Source organism: Ambystoma mexicanum, chromosome 10, assembly GCF_040938575.1.
Source record: "Ambystoma mexicanum isolate Mex_15411 chromosome 10, UKY_AmexF1_1, whole genome shotgun sequence".
NCBI classification, from domain to species: domain Eukaryota; kingdom Metazoa; phylum Chordata; class Amphibia; order Caudata; family Ambystomatidae; genus Ambystoma; species Ambystoma mexicanum.
In genome coordinates, this window is record NC_090932.1 from 48771040 (window position 1) to 48793612 (window position 22573).

Here is a 22573-nt window from a genome sequence, read left to right on the forward strand (position 1 = left end):
GTCTGGTCAGGTCTTTCCGGGTTCTGCTCACAGCGCCTGGCCTCTGGAACTGCTCACAGGGGTCTGGTCTCTGCTAGGCACCGGTTCTTTGGGTCTCTCTGCTCTGGATAGATTGAAGTCTCTAGTTTGGCTTTCTGGAGTTTGATGGAGGTAAGTATGGATTTTTCCGGCAGAGCGTCCCGCTGCAAATGGATTTGGAAAGTCCCTATCTGTCCTGTCTGTCTGCTTTTATGTGTTTAGAATGTGGGTGTGTTCTAGCATCACTGACCCTACCTCTCTCTCAGCTTCTAATTGGTCAAACTTCCATTTCTTACTTGATTGGGGGAATGAAATGAAGTGTCATCATGATGAGGTCTGTTTATGATACAGAGAACCCACCCCTGTCAACTTTACACACAATCTATATCTGACCTAAAAACATATTTGCACAGGTACACATTTGTTTAAAATTACATATACATGGTGTGGCTGAATTTAGCCATGTCTATGTCCAAATCTGCTCATTCTCGGAGCTTGCATTCAAAGAGTGTACATAATTGACTTTTTAACTGCTTTTCCAATTTCCGACATGGACCCAACTTTACATACATGTGTGCAGGGGGTAGGGACATTAACTGATGAAGTTTCAGATTTTTAACATGCACACATTTAGAGTAATCTCCACTTTTCCGCTAAAACCCCCCTGAACATACCACCGGTTCCTACCACGTCTTAAACTGTGGGCAGAAAAATCACAAGAATTATGGTATCATTTATAAAATTTTCACATGTCCGCTCTATGAATTATCCCCCTTTTTATAAAACCATATCCTTGCTGCAGGGGTGTGTCTTTTCAGGTCACATGGTACAGAAACCAGTCTTTCCAGTTTCTGCCAAGCCAGCTTGCTTCTCACAGGCAGTGCTCCTCCCAGCTTCTCCAGGAGGAAGCCACTTTTTACGACGTCTGTAATAAAAAACCTTTGCCTGAGTGGAGAGGGCTTTGTTCACTCTCTGGCAGAGCACAGGAAATTCAATTATCAGATAGATGGCATATCCTTAGCCTGGGCAGCAAAAGGAAGGTTGGCCTGGGAACACAGTGGTGACTCAAGTTTCACTGCTGATGGGTAGTTGCTAGGCAAAATCAAGTTCCTTAAGCCAGACCTTCAGCTAACTTTTTGTTGCTTTTAAAATAACTTGTAATTTTACACATGCAGCTAGAATGCTGATTCTAAGTGCAAAACTATGACATTTCAACAGTTACAAAGGCATGTGACACCAAACATAGGTCACTCATTTAATTTAACATTTTCGATTTTGGTGGTTTTAAATCCAGTTGCAGTTAGGCTTAAGCTGCTGACTCCATAGCATTTTTGTTATAAGCATTGTTTTTGGGCTCTTCATTTCCCAGATTTTGTAGGCACACAAAACTCCATTCTGCCAAATGTCTGCTGGTGTTCAGTGAATATTTTGCACATGTTGCAAGGTTTGAAATAGGCATTTTGACTTGCCTTCAGGGAAACAGAGTGGTTTTAAAACGCCGGCTTTTGGATAGTGGTGAGTACTGGTACTGCACCCATTTTTGGGATTTAAGAAATGAATTCCCCACAATTCTAGGTTGCATTTGGCAATCAGCATTGCCATTCCCAATGGTTTCAGACTACTGTGCGGGTAGTCCAATGGTGGTTTTAAAGCGCTTTGAAGCTAACCGGCGCTACTGTTTTTCCTTTGGCAACCCATTTCCCTCATGGCAACCCGGCCTTTCATTCTCGCACTGGTGGGTGGCAAGTGAGGCAACCATTTTGGTGGGCGCACAAACTGCGCAGCTTTCCTGGATTTCAGCGCACATGTGGGTTTTCCGCCATCTTGAATTTTCTAAGCCCACAGCACCAAATGTTGTAGCAGGATAGCTTAAACGTGGGTCAGGACACCCAACAGTGCTCACAGAACAAGCAGACCATTGGTGCTCACAGAACAAGCAGATCATTGGTGCTCACAGAACAAGCAGATCATTGGTGCTCACAGAAGAAGCAGACCATTGGTGCTCACACAACAAGCAGATCATTGGTGCTCACAGAACAAGCAGACCATTGGTGCTCACAGCACAAGCAGATTATCGGTGTTCACAGAACAAGCAGATCATTGGTGCTCACAGAACAAGCAGACCATTGGTGCTCACAGAACAAGCAGATCATTGGTGCTCACAGAAGAAGCAGACCATTGGTGCTCACAGAACAAGCAGATCATTGGTGCTCACAGAACAAACAGATCATTGGTGCTCACAGAACAAGCAGACCATTGGTGCTCACAGCACAAGCAGATTATCGGTGTTCACAGAACAAGCAGATCATTGGTGCTCACAGAACAAGCAGACCATTGGTGCTCACAGAACAAGCAGATCTTTGTTGCTCACAGAAGAAGCAGACCATTGGTGCTCACACAACAAGCAGATCATTGGTTTGAATCTGAGAGTAACCCTTTGCAAGTAGAAAGGACATTTTGGTGTGCATTTTGGGCAAAGAGAGCTATTAAAAAAGGAATTATTTAATTGCACTAACATTGCCAGCTGTTTTATTTTTTAAATAGTGCAATGTACATTTCTAATGACCCCATCTAGCATATTTTGGGGTCACAGTAACACTTATCGTACAAAGCAAATGGCATTATCAACACATTGAATAACCACATGAATCATTTTTTATGGAAAGGTAGATGGACAGTCTAGTAAATTCCTATTGCACTTTTCTAAATGCCCCAATGATAATGGCTTACAAACGTTGACTTTACAGAGGTTATTACTACAACTCAACTCAGTGATAGCCAGAATTGTTATTGGTGAAGGATCATGGGAGTTGTAGTACATAACATCTTAGTGTGTTGCAGGTTGCAGACCTCTGCCCAATGAGGAAGAGGAAGGGGACAAAGAACAACAATGAGTGGTCAAAGCTACTTTGCATAAAATCAAAGATAATTTGGGGCACATGAGAATGATCACTGCCTGTGATGAAATGGATGTATGCTTGAATCACTGAGTACATTGTGCACACTAGGCTTAGTGCTCATTTAATTTTTCACATCTGCCATAGCATTAAATTGTTTGCAACTTGATTAGATACTCATTATAGAGCCTGACGATTTGGATGTGAGAATAAAATGGCTACGACACCCAACCAAATGAATACAGGTTGTCTCATCTATTGCTCCTTTTGTGCCTGAGTGCCGTTCTTGAAATTTTAGAAGTGGCGGGTCAGAGAGTGGATGTCAGGTCCCAGTTGAAGGATGTCTGTGCAGTTGGTCTCTGTGCAGGGCCAGTTCCTGTTCACAGACATCCTTAGAGAGAGAGTTATCTATCATGACCCCCAGTGTTCCCAGGGCACCTGTCAACATCCATTCCTCAGTGTGGCCACGTCAGCCACCAATGACAGCAGCTTGAGATAATAATGCAGCGCATTCCAGCCTTTTCATTGGCCGCCTTAGCCTGCACCGGCTGCACCACAGACATCTGGCGAGCAGGGTACTAGCCCCAGAAATGCAGCAAAAGTAACATAGTACTGTAGCAGGTAACATTTTAGGGTGAGGAGAGTAGGTATAGTAGAAGGAGGAGTACTGTATTTTCCCTGAGGAAATAGTGAATGGGATACCAGTTAAAGCTTTAATTGACTCTGGTAGCAGGCAAACAGCAGTGAGATTTGACTTCATCTCAACTGAAAACCGACAGGTTGCTTTTCGAAGTAACTTTTAATGCCCAAACAAAGCCTACCTTTCCCTACATTCTAATTCCTACCCCAAACCCGCTCCACACCCTTTAACCATTTAGCTCCCTCACCCTATATATTGTGAGTGTTTTTTTTTAAATTCATTTGTCGTTTAAAATGACTTTGAAAAAAAGATATGTCGGCAAAACAACCGGTTATGGCCTGGGAGTAACGTGCCGGCGGTAGCTTGCATGGGAATGAATGGGTGGGCGACTGCAGGGCTGCCAACGGCTGCCCCAGGCCTGTCTGCCTGCCAACATATCGTGTGGAACATGACGACCCTCCGGCATCTTCTGCAGACTGGACGCTGCGCCAGTCACCCGCGCCTCCAGTACAGAAACAAGGGGAGCCTTAGAAAAGCGTGCGGCTGATGCGGTGTAGGGGAGGCGGCAGCAGGTGGCAGAGGGACACCAGCCTCATAACCCAGGACAGCGGCCTCATGTTTAATAGTGAATCTGGCTGAGACCTCAAAAGAGAGCACTCATCCGTGACCATCTCACAGGATTTGTTCTCAAGAACACTGCATTTAGTGGTCTCCTATTTTTTTTTTTAAACATGTTGACCTTGTTTGCTCCACATTTTCCGGATGTTTCTGGTAAGCGTTGGCCAAGTAGCTGCATTAATTCAATAGATTGCATTTTTGTAGTTGTAGCGATATTAATAAAAGAAGTGATGACACGCATACTTTCACCACCAGTTAGTTGTGTGATCATCACTGCCAACAAGAACCATTATTCATTTAATTAAATGCACTTAATTAAGCACGAACCTGCCGCTGGTCATGCAGAGTACTACAATAAATTAAAAGAACAAAATATACATGCAAAATATAATCTAATTTAAAACAATTAAAAGCAACCAAAAAGTTACCCAGTCCAAAATTAATTAATAACAGCCTGATTGTGAACCTTGTCTCTGAAAGAGGTCAAAAGTTCAATTATTCCCGTTCATTGAAATAAAATACATTGCTGTTAGCCCCCCCGGGTTTCTGGATTGCAATCCCAAAGTGCTAATAGCAAGGAGCTCCTCGCCGGCAGGGCCGGATCGAATGGTAACGGCGCCAGGGCCCATCGTTAAGTTCCTCGCTGCACTCGGGCCGGTAACTTGGGTGCCAGGTCGTGACTGCTGGCTCAGATCTTACTGCTTCATTTCTACTAAGCTTCCAGTGAACGTTTCTGGACTCAAGAGTAGAATAATTTGTATCATTTAATAGGCAGCCAATGCAAAATGAAAAATACTAAATCTGAAATGCCAATTGACACGAAGAGAAAAAGCAGAGTTGCAGCAATGCCTGCTTCCGCTTTGATCTTATAATAAGGGGACCCCTGAAAGTATCTCTTGTTGCTTGTGTGTTGACCTCACAATAGTAAACAGCGTGATGACTCGTGAATTGCATTGTCATCAGACTGGCAGTTTCAACACCTGTTGCATGTTAATAATAATAATGTATTTCTTATATAGCGCTACTCATTTTATCAACTATGGAAGGATGAAAGGCTGAGTTGACACTGCTGGGATTTGAACCTGCCACAGCAGGCTGCACACAGAACTCAGCTGCAAGTGCTTAGCTCGCTGTGCTATCTGACCGGCTAGAGTGGGAGTCATCCAAAACAAACCATTTGGGGTTAGCCCCAGAATCCACTTTGTTCGCCGAGAAGGCTTGTTTCCTTACCAGAGAACAGGCTATTGCCACATGGGGTAAGCAGGGGTCTTGTGCTTCAAAGGAAACCCCTGCAAGGACAATACAGTGGCATCCCAGGGTGGTAATTACCAGAGTCTATTTGATGCACGGCAGTGAGGGGAGAGGGAGGAACTAGAGAAACCCAGGTGAGAAGTACAGTCAGGAAAAGGATTCCGACATCTTTGAATCTTTTTGGTCACTCACACTTCCTGTGCCCCCTCCCCACTTCCTGCAGAAAAAGCACTCTGGGGCTGATATAACAAGGAAAGGTATCTAGTCACACCAGCCAGGATTGGACACTCCCTTTTATTGTATCAGCTTTGGACATCAGAAGGAGGTTTCACCTGTGCATCTATTGGGATTACAGACTGCTCAAAGAACTCTGCCATAGAGATGAAGATAAAGACATCCAAGAAGGGGCCAGGCCCTCCTCCCAACTATTCCAGAGGACCATCTGAGGTGGACTGCTGCTTGGAAAAGCCCTTACGGCTGCAGGGGCACGGGTGACCAGGACCCTGCTCACTGAGGGTGACAGCCCCTGCCAGTGCTTTCTGGCAACCTTCAGATCTGGGAAAGACAGAAGGAAACCTCACCTTATCCTTGAAGCCCCTTGACGGGGTCCTCCAGCAACCAAGAAGACAGGGAACAGCTCTGAGCTTGGTGTGCTGCCTGAAGGGCGTCTCTCGCATGGGCGTCTGAAGTGAAGGGCAGATGAAGAAAAGGGCAATTCGGACCAGGAGGACCCAGGGCCCGACCCCCTGCTCACACAGCAAGTAAGCATGCACCAACATGTGTTTACTCCCTCTGTCCCCACAGGCCATCCCCACCACCTCTGGTCCCCCTGTGATGTTCCCTTGTGCCCCCCCACCCTTCTCGCACACAGGTGTTGCCTGTGTTGCTTGATTCTTCTACCCTGCTCCCCCTCCATCCCCCTCCAGCCTACTTCTGCAGGAGTCTCTCCTGATACATTCTGGTTTCACCATCACCGTCTTGTGGCCAATGCTGAATTTGACTTTTATGGATTTCATTGATTCACGGTGCGTTACCCTTTCTCAACTCTCATGCTGGACTTCCTTTGCATCTTGTACTCATGGAGGCCATGGATCATGCTGTTCCCATCTTCATCTTCTATCCTGGTTTGCAACATTATGTGTTACTACTGACTTCTGCAATTGTATTCGCTCCCCCCTCTTGCTTTCCTCTCTTTTTGACTGCTTACTCTCTGTTCTCTCCTCCTCTCTGTTTCTCCCTTTTCCTATTTTCCTATCTCCTCCCCTCCTCCCCTTACTTTCTTCTATGCACTTACCCTATCAGAATTGTCCGTGGACCTAATAAGATTGTAACCTAGTCTGTCTCTTCCCCCCTCCCCTCACTTGTGCCCCCCCCAGCACTATCTGAAATGTCGTCAGGCCTAGTACGATAGTCGCTTGTTTTGTTCCTCCCCTCCCTTTCTGCACCCCTCTCCCTCAACTTTTGTTTTTCTCCGGCTCTACCAGAAATGTCGTCAGGCCTAGTACGGTAGTCGCCTGTCTGTTTCCATTTCCTTCCCTCTCTCCCCCTCCCTTCCTTATCTATGTCTTAGCTCTTCCACTTTCTGAAATGTCGTCAGGCCGAGTACGATAGTTCATTTCACATCTACTGTTCATGGCCTGTAAGAATGTCATTGTATTTTCCCTTGTTCCCTCGCTTGCCTTGAAGAGCTTTGAAACACATTTTGTATAGGCGCTATATAAATAAACTATCATATATCATATAACCCTCTTTAGAGCCAAGTCAGCACCTTTGGAATAATGTTTACGCCGCTGCAGAACCCACGGATCTTAGTTTGATACTCACCACTTTGGAGAACTGCTTCAAGCCGTCTAGCCACTCACTCAACCATCACCTGGCTGCGCTCCAGCTGTCTTCTTCCCTATCGTCACTGCAGAACTATATTGCATTTTTTGACGGTGTGGAACCAACTCAACGTTTTGAGCTGCCGACTCCACCATCACCTGCTTGTTCTTCACCCGATTTAAGCTGACCAAAGTTACAGAACTGGACCGCATCGAACTGACCTGACCAGCTCAACCCCGACTCAATCCATTGCGAGAGTCTGAATTGATGGTCTTAATACCGACTCAACCCATGGGAAAGCGCTAGGAAGCCCGGTTCAATGCTGTCGAGACACCCAAAAAGATGCAGTCAATCTCAGTGGTTGTGTCCCGCTTGCCAGGTTCTAAGGGCCATCATGACGCTGTAAGACCCCTCTCAATACCATCCTTAATCTTGCACATAGCTGCAGGTCTACCCCTCTCTTTAGGCCAGAGTTCCCGCTTTCATTGCAAACTCTACATAGTCTGTGTCTTCCTTTACAGGGTGGGATATTATAGGTGTTTCTAGCTACTTGTCATTTTAGTTTAATTAAGTAATCCTATTTTTTATAGAAGCTTGGTTGGACATTCCTTTATTTGTGTAGTACAATTCTATTGTTGTTTGTATTTTTCTTTGCGATCTCGCACCCCTTTTGAGGAGTACAGCCTGCCCTCAGCCCATGCCATTTTGAGGAGGCAGAGGAGGTGTACCACCCATACCATGCCTGTTTCATCTTTAAGATTAAACCACTGATGGATTAGTAGTAGTTTGGGGCTGAGTAAATGTTTATAAACCGCTGCTCAGCCCAGTGCTCCTTCATAGCAGTTGTCATTTAGTCACAGTGTTGTATTGTGTTTTTTTTTCCCGTGGAGAGACGTATATATGTATTGCTCATTTGTGTGAGTGGCCGAGAGCAGTGAAGGAGGCAGGACCGATCTTAGGGTGCCTGTGGCAATTTTGCCCAGAATTATTTATTTTTCAAAAATATGTCCAAACGGTGACATTTTACTGCACATTTCTTCCCAGAATTGGGTAAAACGCCATACAATTTACAAAGCAATTTCATGACACCTCTGCCCTTTCATATGGCAGCACCGCTACCGTAAAGCACATGTTGATGAAGCCTATGGTCACCTTATATGTCATTATTGCCACTGTAAATCACTTTCATGACACTAGTGCCTAAAGTGTGGCATCATTGCCACTGAAAATAACATTCAAGATGCTGAGGATCATAATAGAAATGCATGCACTGCCGCCACGATAGACCGGCCTTGACCCAGGAACACACAAGCACTCACATACAGAGCACACAGATGTACATATGCGTGTGTGCACATACAAACTCACACGTATAAACACACACGCACACACCATTTTTGATGCTCAACAGCGGGTTCAGGCCAGACATTGGTGCCACAACAGGAAGTGCCAGACTTAAGTTTCGCATCCCAGGAAATACACATGTCCAGGGCTCTGAGCCTTCAACTCCCCAATGCATCCCATCCAGAGACAATGAGAGGAGGCTGTACTGGGGTGCCCCCTCTCCCTTCAGTGACCCTGCCGGCGTGCCCAGCAGGTCACAGCTGGTCGGGAAAGCTGTGCCCCGTACTAAGCATGGCCTTTGGGCATTCAGTGCTCTTTGTCTGCTGACTTCCCCACAATAGGCAGATGGGTGGCAGGGCACTGGCAATTTACCCATTATGAATAATCCGTCCATCAGAAACATGTTGTTAAAGGCTGGGGCAGCTCTAAAGCCAGCATGAGTGACATACAATTAATAATGGGGAGGCATACCCCAGCAATTGTATTCCACCTCGGAGTTTATAGACACGCAAAGCTTTGCCCTTGAGGTATCGATCATGTCACTCAACCTCTCCATTGAAAACAACATCCAAGTGATAATCCTTATCGGAAGTTCTCTATCTGGTTTACAGTGCCCCTGCTGAGTTGGGGGGACAACAAAGCAGCTCTGAAGGAACTATATGCCACCCCTTCCGAAACATACAGCGGCAGCTTTACTGGGCGCACAGAGGCAATAAAACATATTTTGAGCACACAGTTTTCAAATAGTCTTAGGCTAATGTATTCACAGTAACTCTGAAACACCGGTATTTGCAGAACAGGTGTTAGTTGACTCCTGGAGCTCCGGAATTCAACGGGATCAGGGGAGGTAGGCCTCGTGATCTCCCCTGCAGTATTTGAGTGAGTGGTATAGCCCAGGCGTCCCTCCTGGAGTTTAGGGGAGGCGCAGGGTTCAGCTCTTCATCGAGGAGAACGTTTGAGGGCTCATCGCCATTTTCCCCGGGAGTTTTTGAGTAGGGTGGTGCCTCTCGCTGCAAGGTTGTGTTTTTACGCATGGTGGGTATGTGTGCAGTGGATTGTGTTGACTATTTTTGGTATTGGGTGGCTTATTTTGGTGGTGGTATTTGTGGATGTTAAAAGATTAGGGTATGCGGAGAAGTGGCTGCTGTGTGACCTGAGGGCCACCTGGGGTTATGTTGCAGGGGAGGGGTCTTCCGTTCCACTGGACACAGTGTTGGCCAATGGAGGGTGGCACTGCAGGGAATAGCAAGTCGGGAAGTAACGTATGTGAAGGGAAGCAACTTGTCAAGGGGCTGTACATTTTAGGAAGTGGCAGCTGGTTAGGGCATTTGGGGGTGTGGAGAGGGTCTATCCAGGGTGCACAGAAGCTGTGAAGCAAGTTGACGAAGGTTGGTCAGACATGCGCGGTCCCGCAGTGGTGTGGCATTGGTTGCCCCAGTGGTAGATGCTGTGGCCTTGCAGGGCATGGTGGGTAACAGTACCAGTGTGGGGCTGGATCGAAGAACAGCTGGCAGGATGGCATATATATATATATAATTGTTCTTTTATAACATGCTTAATACCAGAGATTGGCTTCTAAGCGCAGGACCGGGATTCGAACCTGTGTTGCGCTGCGTTGTCTTGCTTCCAAGACAAATGGGATGTTGCCCCTGAGAAGAGGGAATATTGCAAGCAAAGATACAGATGAAGGAAAAGTGATATTGTTGACGGAATAGTCAGGAGGCAGATGTTGCGTGGAGGGACATTTTGGGTAAATAGTGGGAGGATAGGATAGTTTTACATATTATCGCATTCATAGGGACCTTTTAATATGCTAAAGGTTAAAGGTGATTGTTGTTTGTGATCTTTCACCTGTTCCATTTAATCGACTTTTTCCAGTTAACGGGTGTCCGTGTTCTGGGATTTTCTCACCCAAATCCTATTCCTGGTGGTATTTTGGAACCCCAAATGACCGACTAATATTCGCAGGCCATCCAAAGTTCGCGGGGCACGCCCCCTGTAAGGCGAGTCGCCCGTTACTATTCTTGAATGCTGACATGCAGCCCGGATACATCAGTCATGCAATCATGACGTGGGGGGCCACGGCTGAAAGTGCAGGGGCAGTCCTTACCAGATGCGCGCTCACATGCACATAATATTGCTGGCAAGCACATGCAGAAGACCCGAGATGGCGATGCTGCAAGCCACGCGGGAGCGCAAGAGTATTCCACGTGAGGGTCCTTGGGGTGCTCATCAGTAGCACAGGCCGATGCTGTCGGCAGTTTTGGCTATCAGGTGGTGCTAAGGCACCCCCTACACGCCGAAACTATTGCATTGGAATGCAGCTAGGAGGGAGATGGCATACGAGGAGGGGCGCAAAGCTTCTGGGTGTTCTTTGGTTATGTACATACCCATCGACTGCCCATGGCAATACGAATCCATGGCCATTCCCACCCAGTCCCTCCCCGCCTAGTGGGAACTGTTTGAGCTCGCTTTTTCAAGCAGTGACATCCTGTGCTGTGCCCGAAGTGCATACCAGTGTTATTTCAAAGGAGGCTTCTGAACATTAATGACGTATGTGAAGCTGTAGATGTGCTACTGGTGTAATAAAAATGCCTTAACCAAGTGCACCGCGCGCCCCTTTATTTATGAGCAGTGTGCCATCGTTCAATGAATTCCGGTTTAGCAAAGCCAGCCGTTTTGGCTTGTGTAGAAGTATGCAGCATTTGCCAGGCACTGCTATTATATGCCCAGGTACTCACACAATTTGGCAGCTGCTGCCATTGATGGGAGGTTAATAACATGATGGCAGTGCCTGGCAAATGCCTTTCCCGTGCTTACACAAAGCCCAAACTGTTGGCAGTGCCAATGCTTGTTTTTTGAATGTGTGCATATTTTATTAATTCTATTTACTGGTGTGGGGATGATGTCAACATCATCCTTTCCCACCAACCCCTGCTTCCAGCATGTGTGCCCACTTCTCTGCGTGCCCACTCAGAATGCCAACACTGTTTCAATGGGTAGGGTGTATTCACACACTCAGTCATGTCCGCCCCAATTTACAGCCATGTTATCACAGTCCCCTCCCCCACCCTCGGCCTTCAATCATAGGCTTGGCCTACGCTGAAGTATGACCTGATTCGAGGTTAGCCCAGGCTGCTGGACTCTGCCCTCTGGTGGTCAGAATCTCTGACCCAGGGCACTCATGGCTAATCTTTCTTTATTAATAACGCCACAGTGCTCTCTGCTCATGACTCTGCAGGTTCCTGATGGCGCATAGCACTTCAGACAGCCAAGCTTTCCCATGTCTGTACTCAATACTCTCTTGCTCATGCCAGCTCCACTTATGATCTCCAAGCTACTGCAAGTGTGTGTGCCTGCTCTTCACTGCTCTTGAATCCTCAGAGATCTTTCTAGCTTTCCTAATGGTGGCACCCTGGGTCTTGCCTTCTCCACATATCATCACCGGATGCCTGATGTCTCCAGTCGTACCTACCCACCTTTTCCACATGTCTACTGATGACCGCCTAGGTCTTCTCCTTGCCACTTACCATTGGCCGCTTCCCTCATGTCTCCACTTTAGACTCTCTAGCTCTAGTCTTGCCCCCTTTACTCCTGATTAGTTGTCTCCCTCATGCCTCAACATCTGACTGCCTTTCTTTCTGTGTAAGGGTACTGCTTTGAGGGTGGGCCGCCCTTCTCCCCTCCATGCGAGAATCATCTTTCTCTCCCATGTGTGCCCTCTATACTTGTCAAGCTGTGCCCCCCGGGATTCCCGACTACCTGTGAAATGACGTGGAGAATCCATAATGTTCAATCCGGCGATGTCCATTCAATCCAGTGGAGGAATCTAGTCTGGGTTCCCCTCCGATCCTGACGGGAGGGCAGTGTGGAATCCCACCCCCGGAGCCAGGCTGGAAATGTGCTACCGGTCTGACACTGGGAGTGATTCCCCAGCACTATGGTAACTGACCTTCCCACTAGAAACGTGGTAACAGGCAGTGCAAGTACTGTAGGTGGGTGGCCTTGATACTCAGGTGAGTATAGACGAGTAAGGAAGAATAGAGCCCATGGTAAGGTGAAGAGACTGCAAGCAGCAAAGCAGGATGCTCAGGGCTACAGAGGAAGGAGATCAAGGGTGTCTAAGAAGCAGGCTAGCCAGCAAGGTGGAAAGGGGCGAGCCAGGACACAGCAACAAGGAAGGCACAAGGAGAAAAGGAATGGAGCGTGTCACCTCAAGGAAAGGTTGCGACGCAGCGAGCACCGTGGCTGCTGAGTATAAATGGGACAGCACGGCCATTGAAGACTGCGCACAGACGTGCTGGTTGCTGTGGCAACAAACCATGCTGCGTTCACTGCATGTGCGCAGAATCCAGCCACATGTCCCAGCGCATGCATGGTATGCACAACATGGCGGTGCGCGGCCGTGATGGTCAATTGGCCTGCTGAAGAGGCTGCAAAATGCCCCGGAGCCGCCAGCGGGCTCTCCATGGTAAGACACTTGCACGTGTGCCGTGACAATACTTTATCTTTGGGTTTCAGTCAGTCAGTCAAACAAGTTTATTCGGATTTCAAAAATCCATCAAACACAAGAAAAACAAAATCACAACACTTAAACGGAATTACAATCTATGCTCCATATCCAAATGCAATAAATCAAAAGGTACTGGGAGGGAAAAAAGAGTCAACCATAGGGTCCCCATTACATCCCACATTGTCCCTTCACTAGTCCAGAGAGTCACAAGACTGATTTCCCACACTTGGGACTCAGTCACAACCCACCGTGGGCCTTTTTCCCAGAGGTGTACAATTCGCTCCAGACAGGACATTACTATGAGTGACAGTTCCAGGGGGAGCAACAGCTCCCAGATAGGGACGCAAGCTGATTGCAATCCCACTATACGGGGCCCGCGTATAACCCTCAGATCTTCTCAGGACTTCCCTGGCCATTTGATCGTTCCTGAAAACCAGTTTAACAGAATCGGAGGGGTTTGTACCCTCGCCAGCCAATCTAACACACCCCACCATAGCTTCCCTGGCCACAAAGGGACAATCCCCAACTGTACGAAGTCAGTGGAGACATTTATTAGAAAGGGCATCCTTGGTTCTCGCCTGCCCAAAGGCAGCTTAGGTACCCCATGCAGAAAAACAGTAGCAGTTCTTTGCCCCCCATATACATGACTCTTGGAGCTGCGCACCCTTGAACAATAGTCACATGCTCCAATCCCTCCCCCCCTAAGGTGATTGGTTGTCAAGGAGCTTGGTGGACAGTCCACCAGCAGAGTTGGCTTGATACACCCAGTGGGGTGTCCCCTATCAGCGTCGGGGTGCAACTGCTGTTCATCCGGAGTGGGGCTCATTAATGCATGGACAGTCCTTTCGCAGGGTGCAGTGTTCAAAGGTTGCTGTGGGGAGTTGGGTCCCTTACCAACATGATGTATGCTGGTAGACTCCCCCAGTAAGTCCACTCCACCCTTCCTCTCCCCACTCCTCCCCTGGGCATCAATCAGTACCAAAAGCAGTTCTTTAATGACTGCTAGTTCAGAGAGCACCTGTGCGCCGTGGCAGCTTCCGACAGTATGCACCTCCTTGAGTGATGGAGCAGAGGCGGGATAACTGCCGTCTGTGGTGGACTTGAGGGCCCTAAATAGGGTTAAGTGAAGAAAGAAACTGGACCATGAGATTGTTGCAAGTAGGTTCTCGCTCCAGGAGCTGCAGATGGGACTGGGCGGGAGCTTATCTTCGGTTGCTCCAACAATTTCTGTGTCCATTTGATCCAGAGTGGCAGCAACAGTGACTGGGGGAGGACAGTCGAGAGTAGGTCCCGCTATGGACGGGAGAACAAGGGGCAAACGTGGATTTACAAGGGGCGAGCTAAGCTACGTTCTGCCACATTTATTCACTGTATTGGCATTTTATTTCCCTATTTCTTCTTATTCTTATTCACTTCGCAAGAGGTTTAGGAACTAGATAATCATTTAAAAAAATACCTGCTGCTGGAACTTTGATCCCTTGAATGGTTCCTTCACAAATATTTTGGGTTGAGATTTCCACTGCACACGTTTGTCATTCCCTGTTTTGCTGCAGTAACTGAGCTCCCTCATGCCATGTCAGTTACACTGTAATCCGCAAGTGAGTGCTCTCACTGCTGTAGATTCTGAGTCCTAGATGCAAAAAGGGCAACCACACTCATTGTGTTAAACGTAGGCCTTGTTGTTACCTCAATGATGCTCATTTTTCACAGACCACAGAAAGAGGAAAGGAAGTGTCAGCCACACCAAGATTTGAACCTGTCACTTTGGGGATGTCACGGTGAGCCCCGTTTTGAGGGTACACCCCACTGCGATCTACTATCAGCCTGCTTTAACGTCTCATCTGCATGTCTCTAAACTAGCACTGCTTTGTCCATTCTACAGTGACCTTTCCACACTGAGCGAAGGTAGTCCAGAGATGTCTCCACATTAAGTTAGCCCATCCTAATGTTTATTTAATCTATGTTATAAAGCACTTTATTTATTCGTCATTTTAAAAAAAAACACATCGGAGAAGTCACGCAAAGAAAAATGTTTGTACCAGTAGGTGCAAATTGTGCTGCGACCACACACAAATTGCACATTCATGCTGATTCACAAAGTATATAACAATTATTCTATTCCTGGTCCAGGCAAAGCAGCTCAAATATCACTCTCACCAAAACAATGTCTACAATATTCCCATTCTCCAACAAAAACTGGGGCTGAACACCTTTTTACACAAAAATACACAATTCATGGGATGGATGCATATTTTTGATAAATCATATTTGGTTTGTGTTTTTCATTCAGAAGGGTTGGGGTGTCAGCCCTTTTAGGTGAATAGGAGAATTGTGTACATTTCTTCCATTCATTTTTATATCTCAATCTAAAAGAATCCCATATGCACCTGCCACAGTTCTGTAAATTGTCTTCTAGATGTATGACTTAAATCGACTATACGCATGGGAGACAATAATTCACATAAAAGACATTTTTACTTTTGGAATGTGTGAGTAATTTGGTAATTTTGAACAGAGATGTGCTCCCTTGCTTTATGTTTTTATGTTACATTTTACACCGACCCATATTTTGCAGGCATGACTCTCAAAATATATTTGTAAAAAGTAAAAAATGTCAGATTTACCTTCTGAAAAATAAAAAGGGAAGAAACCATTTTTTTACTTTTTCCCTGAAAATTGTATCACACTTTTGAGGGAAGTGAAGAACCTTTCAGAGAACATTTTCTAAACTTCGAAATGGAATCTTGGAGGCTTTCCTTAATCCCAAATCCGACTGCGGCCAGGTTGGTTATGAAAACCGTCGAGGAGTATACGAACTGCTTACAAGCTATGTCAATGCTATGTTACTGTGTGTTGCACACAAGGTAAACATTCTGTTTTGCAAATGCAAACACATTTGCCTTACTCTGCTTTGAGCCTGCTTTGGCATGCAGCCTGCCAGTACAATATATGTTTAACACCAAGACATTCACTGCATCAAAGGCTGCATAATGTGATGTGAGGCGCATAATGTGCCAATGCAACATGTTGAAGTCTTGTTTTTGAGGAGATTCCTATTGTGATTCATGGATAAAGTGCACACTTGTACAAGCAATACTCGCTTAGCAAACAAAGCGCTCGTTTCACATCTGTAAATATCCTCCATGGCTGCATACGCAATATCGAACTGTCATTACTTTATGAAAGAGTCCGTCATGTGGCTCATCAGAGTTTGACAAGCGATCATCGTTTACTAGAATTTAACTGAGAGGAATTCGACCATCCGCACGGTGGGTGTGCACTCTCCTGTGCTTTTTTGAAATTTTAAATGAAATTGAATGATGATAGATCAACCTCCGAAAAATCTGTGGGGATTATCCTCACACATTTCCCTATGCTCACCAAACAACATATGCATAGACATGTGTCCTCTGGGTGGACACAGTCTACAGGCGCAGTCCCCCCTGTCATGTTTAGTTGGGATATGACAGGAGGACTACACTATGCATCTCCAGAAGGGGGAGGACCAAACTTTCCCTTTGCCATGGTCCTTTGCCCTAAGCAGCCTGATTAACTAACAACGGCTCCATGGATCTCCCATGTCCTTTTGTTGGACTCTGCAGCTGGTGGCGGATATTTGCATACCATTCAGAGGGTAATTCAAACATGCCCACATGGGGCCTGGCTGCAGAGGTTAACAAAGGAGACAGGAAACAATATTTCATATGCAACTGTGTCAACTTGAAGCCAGCTCCCGCCTCTCAGTATCAATGGCAGTAAACTGTCATGTCTAGGACTGCATGTTTAAAGAAGTCCAAAGTGCCGGGGGACCCCATTCATAAGGTACGAGAATGTGGTTTGCAGGAGCCAGAGAGTCTGGTCTCACCACAGCTTCAATGGAGACCTGCCGCTTCATTCAGGAACCACAGACAGCTCCATTAACCGGAGACACCCTTTGATCCACAACAGACAGGATGATGGGTGGGACTTAGTATTACATGTTTTCACCCCTTCACTGTTTCTGTTGCAAAGCACTCTGGTATGACCTCATGCATACAGGCGATTTTTGGTGGGGATCCAGGATTGGTCATTAAGGTAGGCTTAGCCTACACCAATCCCTGTGTTCCATTTGGCTTTAAAAGAGGGCATAGCCCCTCTTTTGGCAGATCATCTGAAGATTTCGCAAGGAATAACAGTCTCCCTTACATCTTCCGCCAGTGAAGGAAGGCCAGGACCTCCAAGAGAGAAGCAAGATCCCTACCCTAAACATCTCCCAAGGAACAGAGGGAGATACCAAATACAGAGGACCCTCCAGCAGCTCCAGCACCGGTACCCAGCCAGCACACAGCGTGCCCTGCTAGGCTCTGCAGCAAGCCTCCTAGGTGGGAAGTGCCAGAGAGTCTCTGAACCCGAAACAAAGGACTAGGCAGCTGCCTGCAACACACTCCTCGGCTTTGGGCCATCCACCTTAAAGGACAACACGAGCCCAGTGAAGAAGCTAGGAGAAGTGCATTTACGAGCATCTACTGACATCCACCTTAAAGGTCATTTTCGAGCCAGTCGAGTCCCTCATGCTAAAATTGACTGCAACGCTGACCATTGTTACGCCTCAGTCGCTTAAAGCCATCTGAAGCATCTCGACCAGTGCTTCAGAACCACCGACCAGCACTGAGACAATGATTCCGGACCCCGAGCTGCAGTGCAGGCCAGCCTGAAGCCGTCCGTTCAGCTTTGCTCGCCAAAGTGTTTGCTGCCTGATAAACGCAGCTGTCTCCCATCTTGAACTCTGTCACAGAAGCTGTAAAGCGCCCTGAAACCAACTTGACCCTGTCGAACACCAAGAATACCTACTGCAAAAGGTACATTGTGGTTCTGTCCCCTGGTCCTTATCTGAAGGCCCCTATAGACATGTTATGACCCATTGCCCCCTTTGAGCTGAAACCAACTATCCTTGAACTGTCACACTTACTATAGCGACTACTCTCCTGTCAATATCCAGTGTACACCCATTTTCCTTCTTTGAAATTGTCTGACCTCTGCTTTCCTTTACAGGATGGGTTGTATTTCGTAGTGTTGCTAGAATTGTCTGTTGCGGTAATAATAAAGTAGATATTTGTATAGAACCTTGACTGGACAGTGCCTTTTATCATTGGGTAATTCTTGTATTTTGGCTCTGTTTCAACTAACCAACAATCCATGACCTTTCGGAGATAAGCCTGCCGTTCTGTCCACGTTACAAACATTGGACAAGGAGGTTTATAATTTGCTTGTGTTTCCGATCTGTTGGGATCCCTTCTGGTGTACTAGAGGTGTGGGGCTGATGGATGGTTTAGGAACCGATATTCATGCCTGGACCACTGGTGCCCCGGAGGCTGATACATCTCAGTAATATTCACTTTTATGTCAGCTGTATTTGTAACGCTGCATCATTTTGTCTAATGGGCTCACATAAAAGTCAGCTGTATTTTTTAACAATGCAGCATTGTATATAATGAGCTCACATTTATTTATTTTAATATTTATAGAGCACACCAAACCCTTAGGCATCAGGGCGCTGTTACGTACATGTTACTCTTCGTGCTTAGGTTACAGTAATGGCAGGGTTACACCTCATGATACGGGGGATACTGCTGAGATACAGGTAAAGGAGACAGACAAATCCAGTAGTTACAAGAATGTTAAGAGAAAGTGCAGCGCAGGCTGCAAAGAGTCAAATCCGATAGTTACAAGTGGGTTAAATGCATATGCAGTGCAGGCTGCAGCAAGTCAATTCCAATGGTTACACATAGGTTAAATGCGTGTGCAGTGCATGCTGCAGAGAGTCAATTCCTATAATTACAAGTAGGTTAAATACATATACAACAAAGGCTGCAGTGTAATAAATGCAATGGTTTCAAGTAGGTAAAATGCAGGAGCAACACAAGCAGGAACAACACAAGCAACACAAGTTATATAAGTGCATCCCTGCAAGGAGAGACCTACATGATGTAGCTTGCCTTTTATTGCGAAGGAAGCGTGGAGGGCATTGCGAGGGTACTGGACTCAGACAGGTAGGAGACAACAGAATAGGTGCTCGCATGGTAGCAATTCCATGACAGGTAAGGAGCATCACATAGCAGGCGTTAGAGTACTGCACTGCCGGTAAAGGGCGAACGGGTGGTAAGTGAAGAGAGGATGGATGATGAGCGTAATGAGGGTTTACTGCAATGCCTTTCCAGGGTGATGGTGGGACTATCGAAGGTGGGCCGATTGCAAGGTATTGAAGGAAGTTGGAGACCAAGCAAAATGGGTATGATACATAATGGGGAACCCCGGAGGGTTGGTTTACCTTACGCTGCATTCAGTTGTAGGAGTCAGTGGTTGTGACTGAAGATTTTGAGGCAGTAGATCGGAGTCTGTGGCACGATGAGAGAGGCTGCATGGCAGAGAATGTAGCCTGAGGTGCCGTACTTGCCTGGACAGGCCCAGACAGGCAGAGAGGCCTTATAAGTTGGTCTATGAAGTCGGATCGATCCGGCGTCGACATCCGGCTAGTTTTCACTCTAGCAAATGAGGCACTTCCCAGCTTATGATAACACTCGATAGGAGCAGGCTGGGGAAGCAAGATGTCCTGGCCAAAGAGGTGCAGATGAGGCGGCCATGATGGTGTGGAGCTCCGGCTCCCACACACCAATTGGAGAACCAGCAGGCTGAGTAGCATAGGTGGAGTAAGCCAGCCTGCCCTGCTCGTGCTGGCAAGAGAATGAAAAGAGAAGGGCCCAGACAGGGAGAGAGGCCTTATGAATCGGGTCAATCCGGCATCGCCATCCGGCTAGTTTTCATGCTAGCAAATGAGGCGCTTCCCAGCCAATGATAACGCTCGATAGGATTTTCTGGCCAAAGGGCTGCTCGTGCTGGCAAGAGAATGAGATAAAAGTCTGCAGTAAATTCTAACATTACACCATTATAATGGAGTGACCTGAAAAGAAATACTGTTTGACCGGCTTTCATGGAAATGAATGAAGGTGATTCGCTTTTCCTGGTAGGAGGAGACTTGATAAGAAGCCTGTTGAGAAGGCATGGTAGGCCGTAGGGGTCATGTGGCGAGGAAGGGGTCTGCTTCAAACATATATATTGCCAGTTGAAAAGGATGGGTGTCCATTAAATGCATAGCTGAGAGGACTAGACTGGGTACGATGGGACCAGCGGTTTTTTTCAGATAGAATTTCCAGAATACTGTGATTTTGCCCGTCTTTACATGTATGGGGTTTCATTTTTAAATTCCAATTGCATTGCCACTCCTCGGTAGTTTAAAAGCTTGAATTGGATGTTGTTTATTATGTTTCTTTATTTTTGTTCATGGTCTTGAAGAGCATGATAGGCCGACCTCGCTTTTGTGAGATTATCTCTTGACTGTCCACTGGTGCTTGGGAGACACTGGGTCAGTTAGTGGTCACAGCTCATGCGCTGCCCCTTTTACTTTTTAAATATTTATTTTAATATGTTGCTAGATGGGAAAGAGAATTCCAAGAAGTTCCTTAATAATTGGGAGAGGACCTAAGCCAGACATCAGGAACATAAGAATAGCATAGGCACAGCATAGGATCTGCAGTACATAAAGACCAAATAGATGATCATGCAGGATGAGAATGAACCTATGATGTTAAGCCCAAGAAGGTGGAGATAGACCATCATTGTGTTTCAGGATCGAAATCAATATCTTTGCACTGAAGGAGGAGAAAAGGTGCCGAAACATGTGTAGGTGGTGTGATCTTTAAGCGCAAAACTAAGCACTTGTGACTAAACATTGGAATAAAGATAATTGTGGAATGTAACTTGTACAATCACTTTTAAACATTGGATTTAGCTATTGTAGCACCACGAATTTTTACTAAGGTGCAAAGTAACTGATCCTGTGGCAGATATGTGTCCAGCTTTATTGGCATAAGGAGGGAGGCCAGTCCGTTGCATTAGACATAAGAACGGTGACTAGCGCAGTGCAGATAATACTAGCCCTCCCCTGGAATTGCCCGACAATGTTTACCATTGGGCTTTGTTAATGTGTTCACTATATTTTGTTTTATTCCTCATATATTATATTCACAAGCCAATACATATACATGAGTACAGAACAGATGTGTGAGAGAATTCTTTCTGTGGTTATATTTTATGAGTATGAAGAGGCACTATAATAAAAGTGTAAATGGTTTTTGTTTTACTGATAAAACTGTATCGGGACGTTTGTGGCATTTATTGTTGGTCATTTAGACAATAGTGATAATGATGTGTTATTTATATTGCACCTTTATTCAAAGTGTTTTAGAGAGCACGTATTTACATACAATACCACCCAACCAAAATTGGTACTCAATTATCGACCTCGGAAGGATGAAAGGCTGAGTTGGCTTTGCCAGGATTCAAACCTGCGACATGCAGATCACGCTCAGATCGCAGCAGCAAGCACTCAACCGGCTGAGCTATCTTACTGGCAGACCAGCATGATAGGAATTGGTTTCTGAATGTTCTCGGGGTTCTCCCATGTCAATCTTGCTGACTAATGTTAAACCTGTCAGGTGCTCAAGGGTAGAGGATGCTCTTGCCAGAAAGTGTTGCTATCTAATTCTCTCTGGAGCCTTAGGTCTGGTATAGCACCATTCCCTGCTGCAACATCTACCACAGACCCATGGGAGCATTCAGACTGTCTCTGGGGTGGAGGTTAGGCTCTGGCAAGCATGGTATGATGACGATTATGCCACATGGTGCCCACTATTGAGCCTATCACTATGGCTTAAAATCTAAAACCTCAACAAAATATTTAAAAGAAATGAATACTGATATAGAGGTACTCATAGGTGGATCCAGACCACATTAATGCTCGAGTACCGGCTGAATGCCATCCAGATGGGTAGCAGATTATGGCATTGGAAAACGTGATATGCATTATACTGTGGCTGTGCCGCAACCAGGATGTGTCCCTGGAGAAACACTTTTCACTTACATGTAAACACACGCCTATAGGGTGCCAGGCATGGTCCTTTTATATATGAAGGATTGCCACTAGCTAGGTTTCATCCCAGCAGGTGTTCGACGGACCCATATACCGGACAACAAAACTCACTGTTAAGCAGACCATTGGACACAGTGGGCCTCATTACGAGGTTGGAGGTAAGGGAAAAACAATGCCAGTAAAGGATTACCGGCATCGCTTACCACTCTGTTCTATTATGACCCGCCAACCCGCTATTAGCGGCACCCTAAATAATGGTGCCTCTAATAGCGGCATGGGCGCGTGCACGAGCCCCTTCGGGGAGCAAATACCGGCATGCCGGTAATAGGAGGACATCACAACCCACGCGGACATGCAAATACCGGCATCCCGAAGCCGGTAATCAGGGGCTGCATGATGCCGGCCATAAAGGCAACGCGGACCACCCGCAAACAGCAATCAGCAATCAAGCCAACTGCCACAGGTGCACACAATCACCACAGGTGGAGTCAATGGAGGCTGGG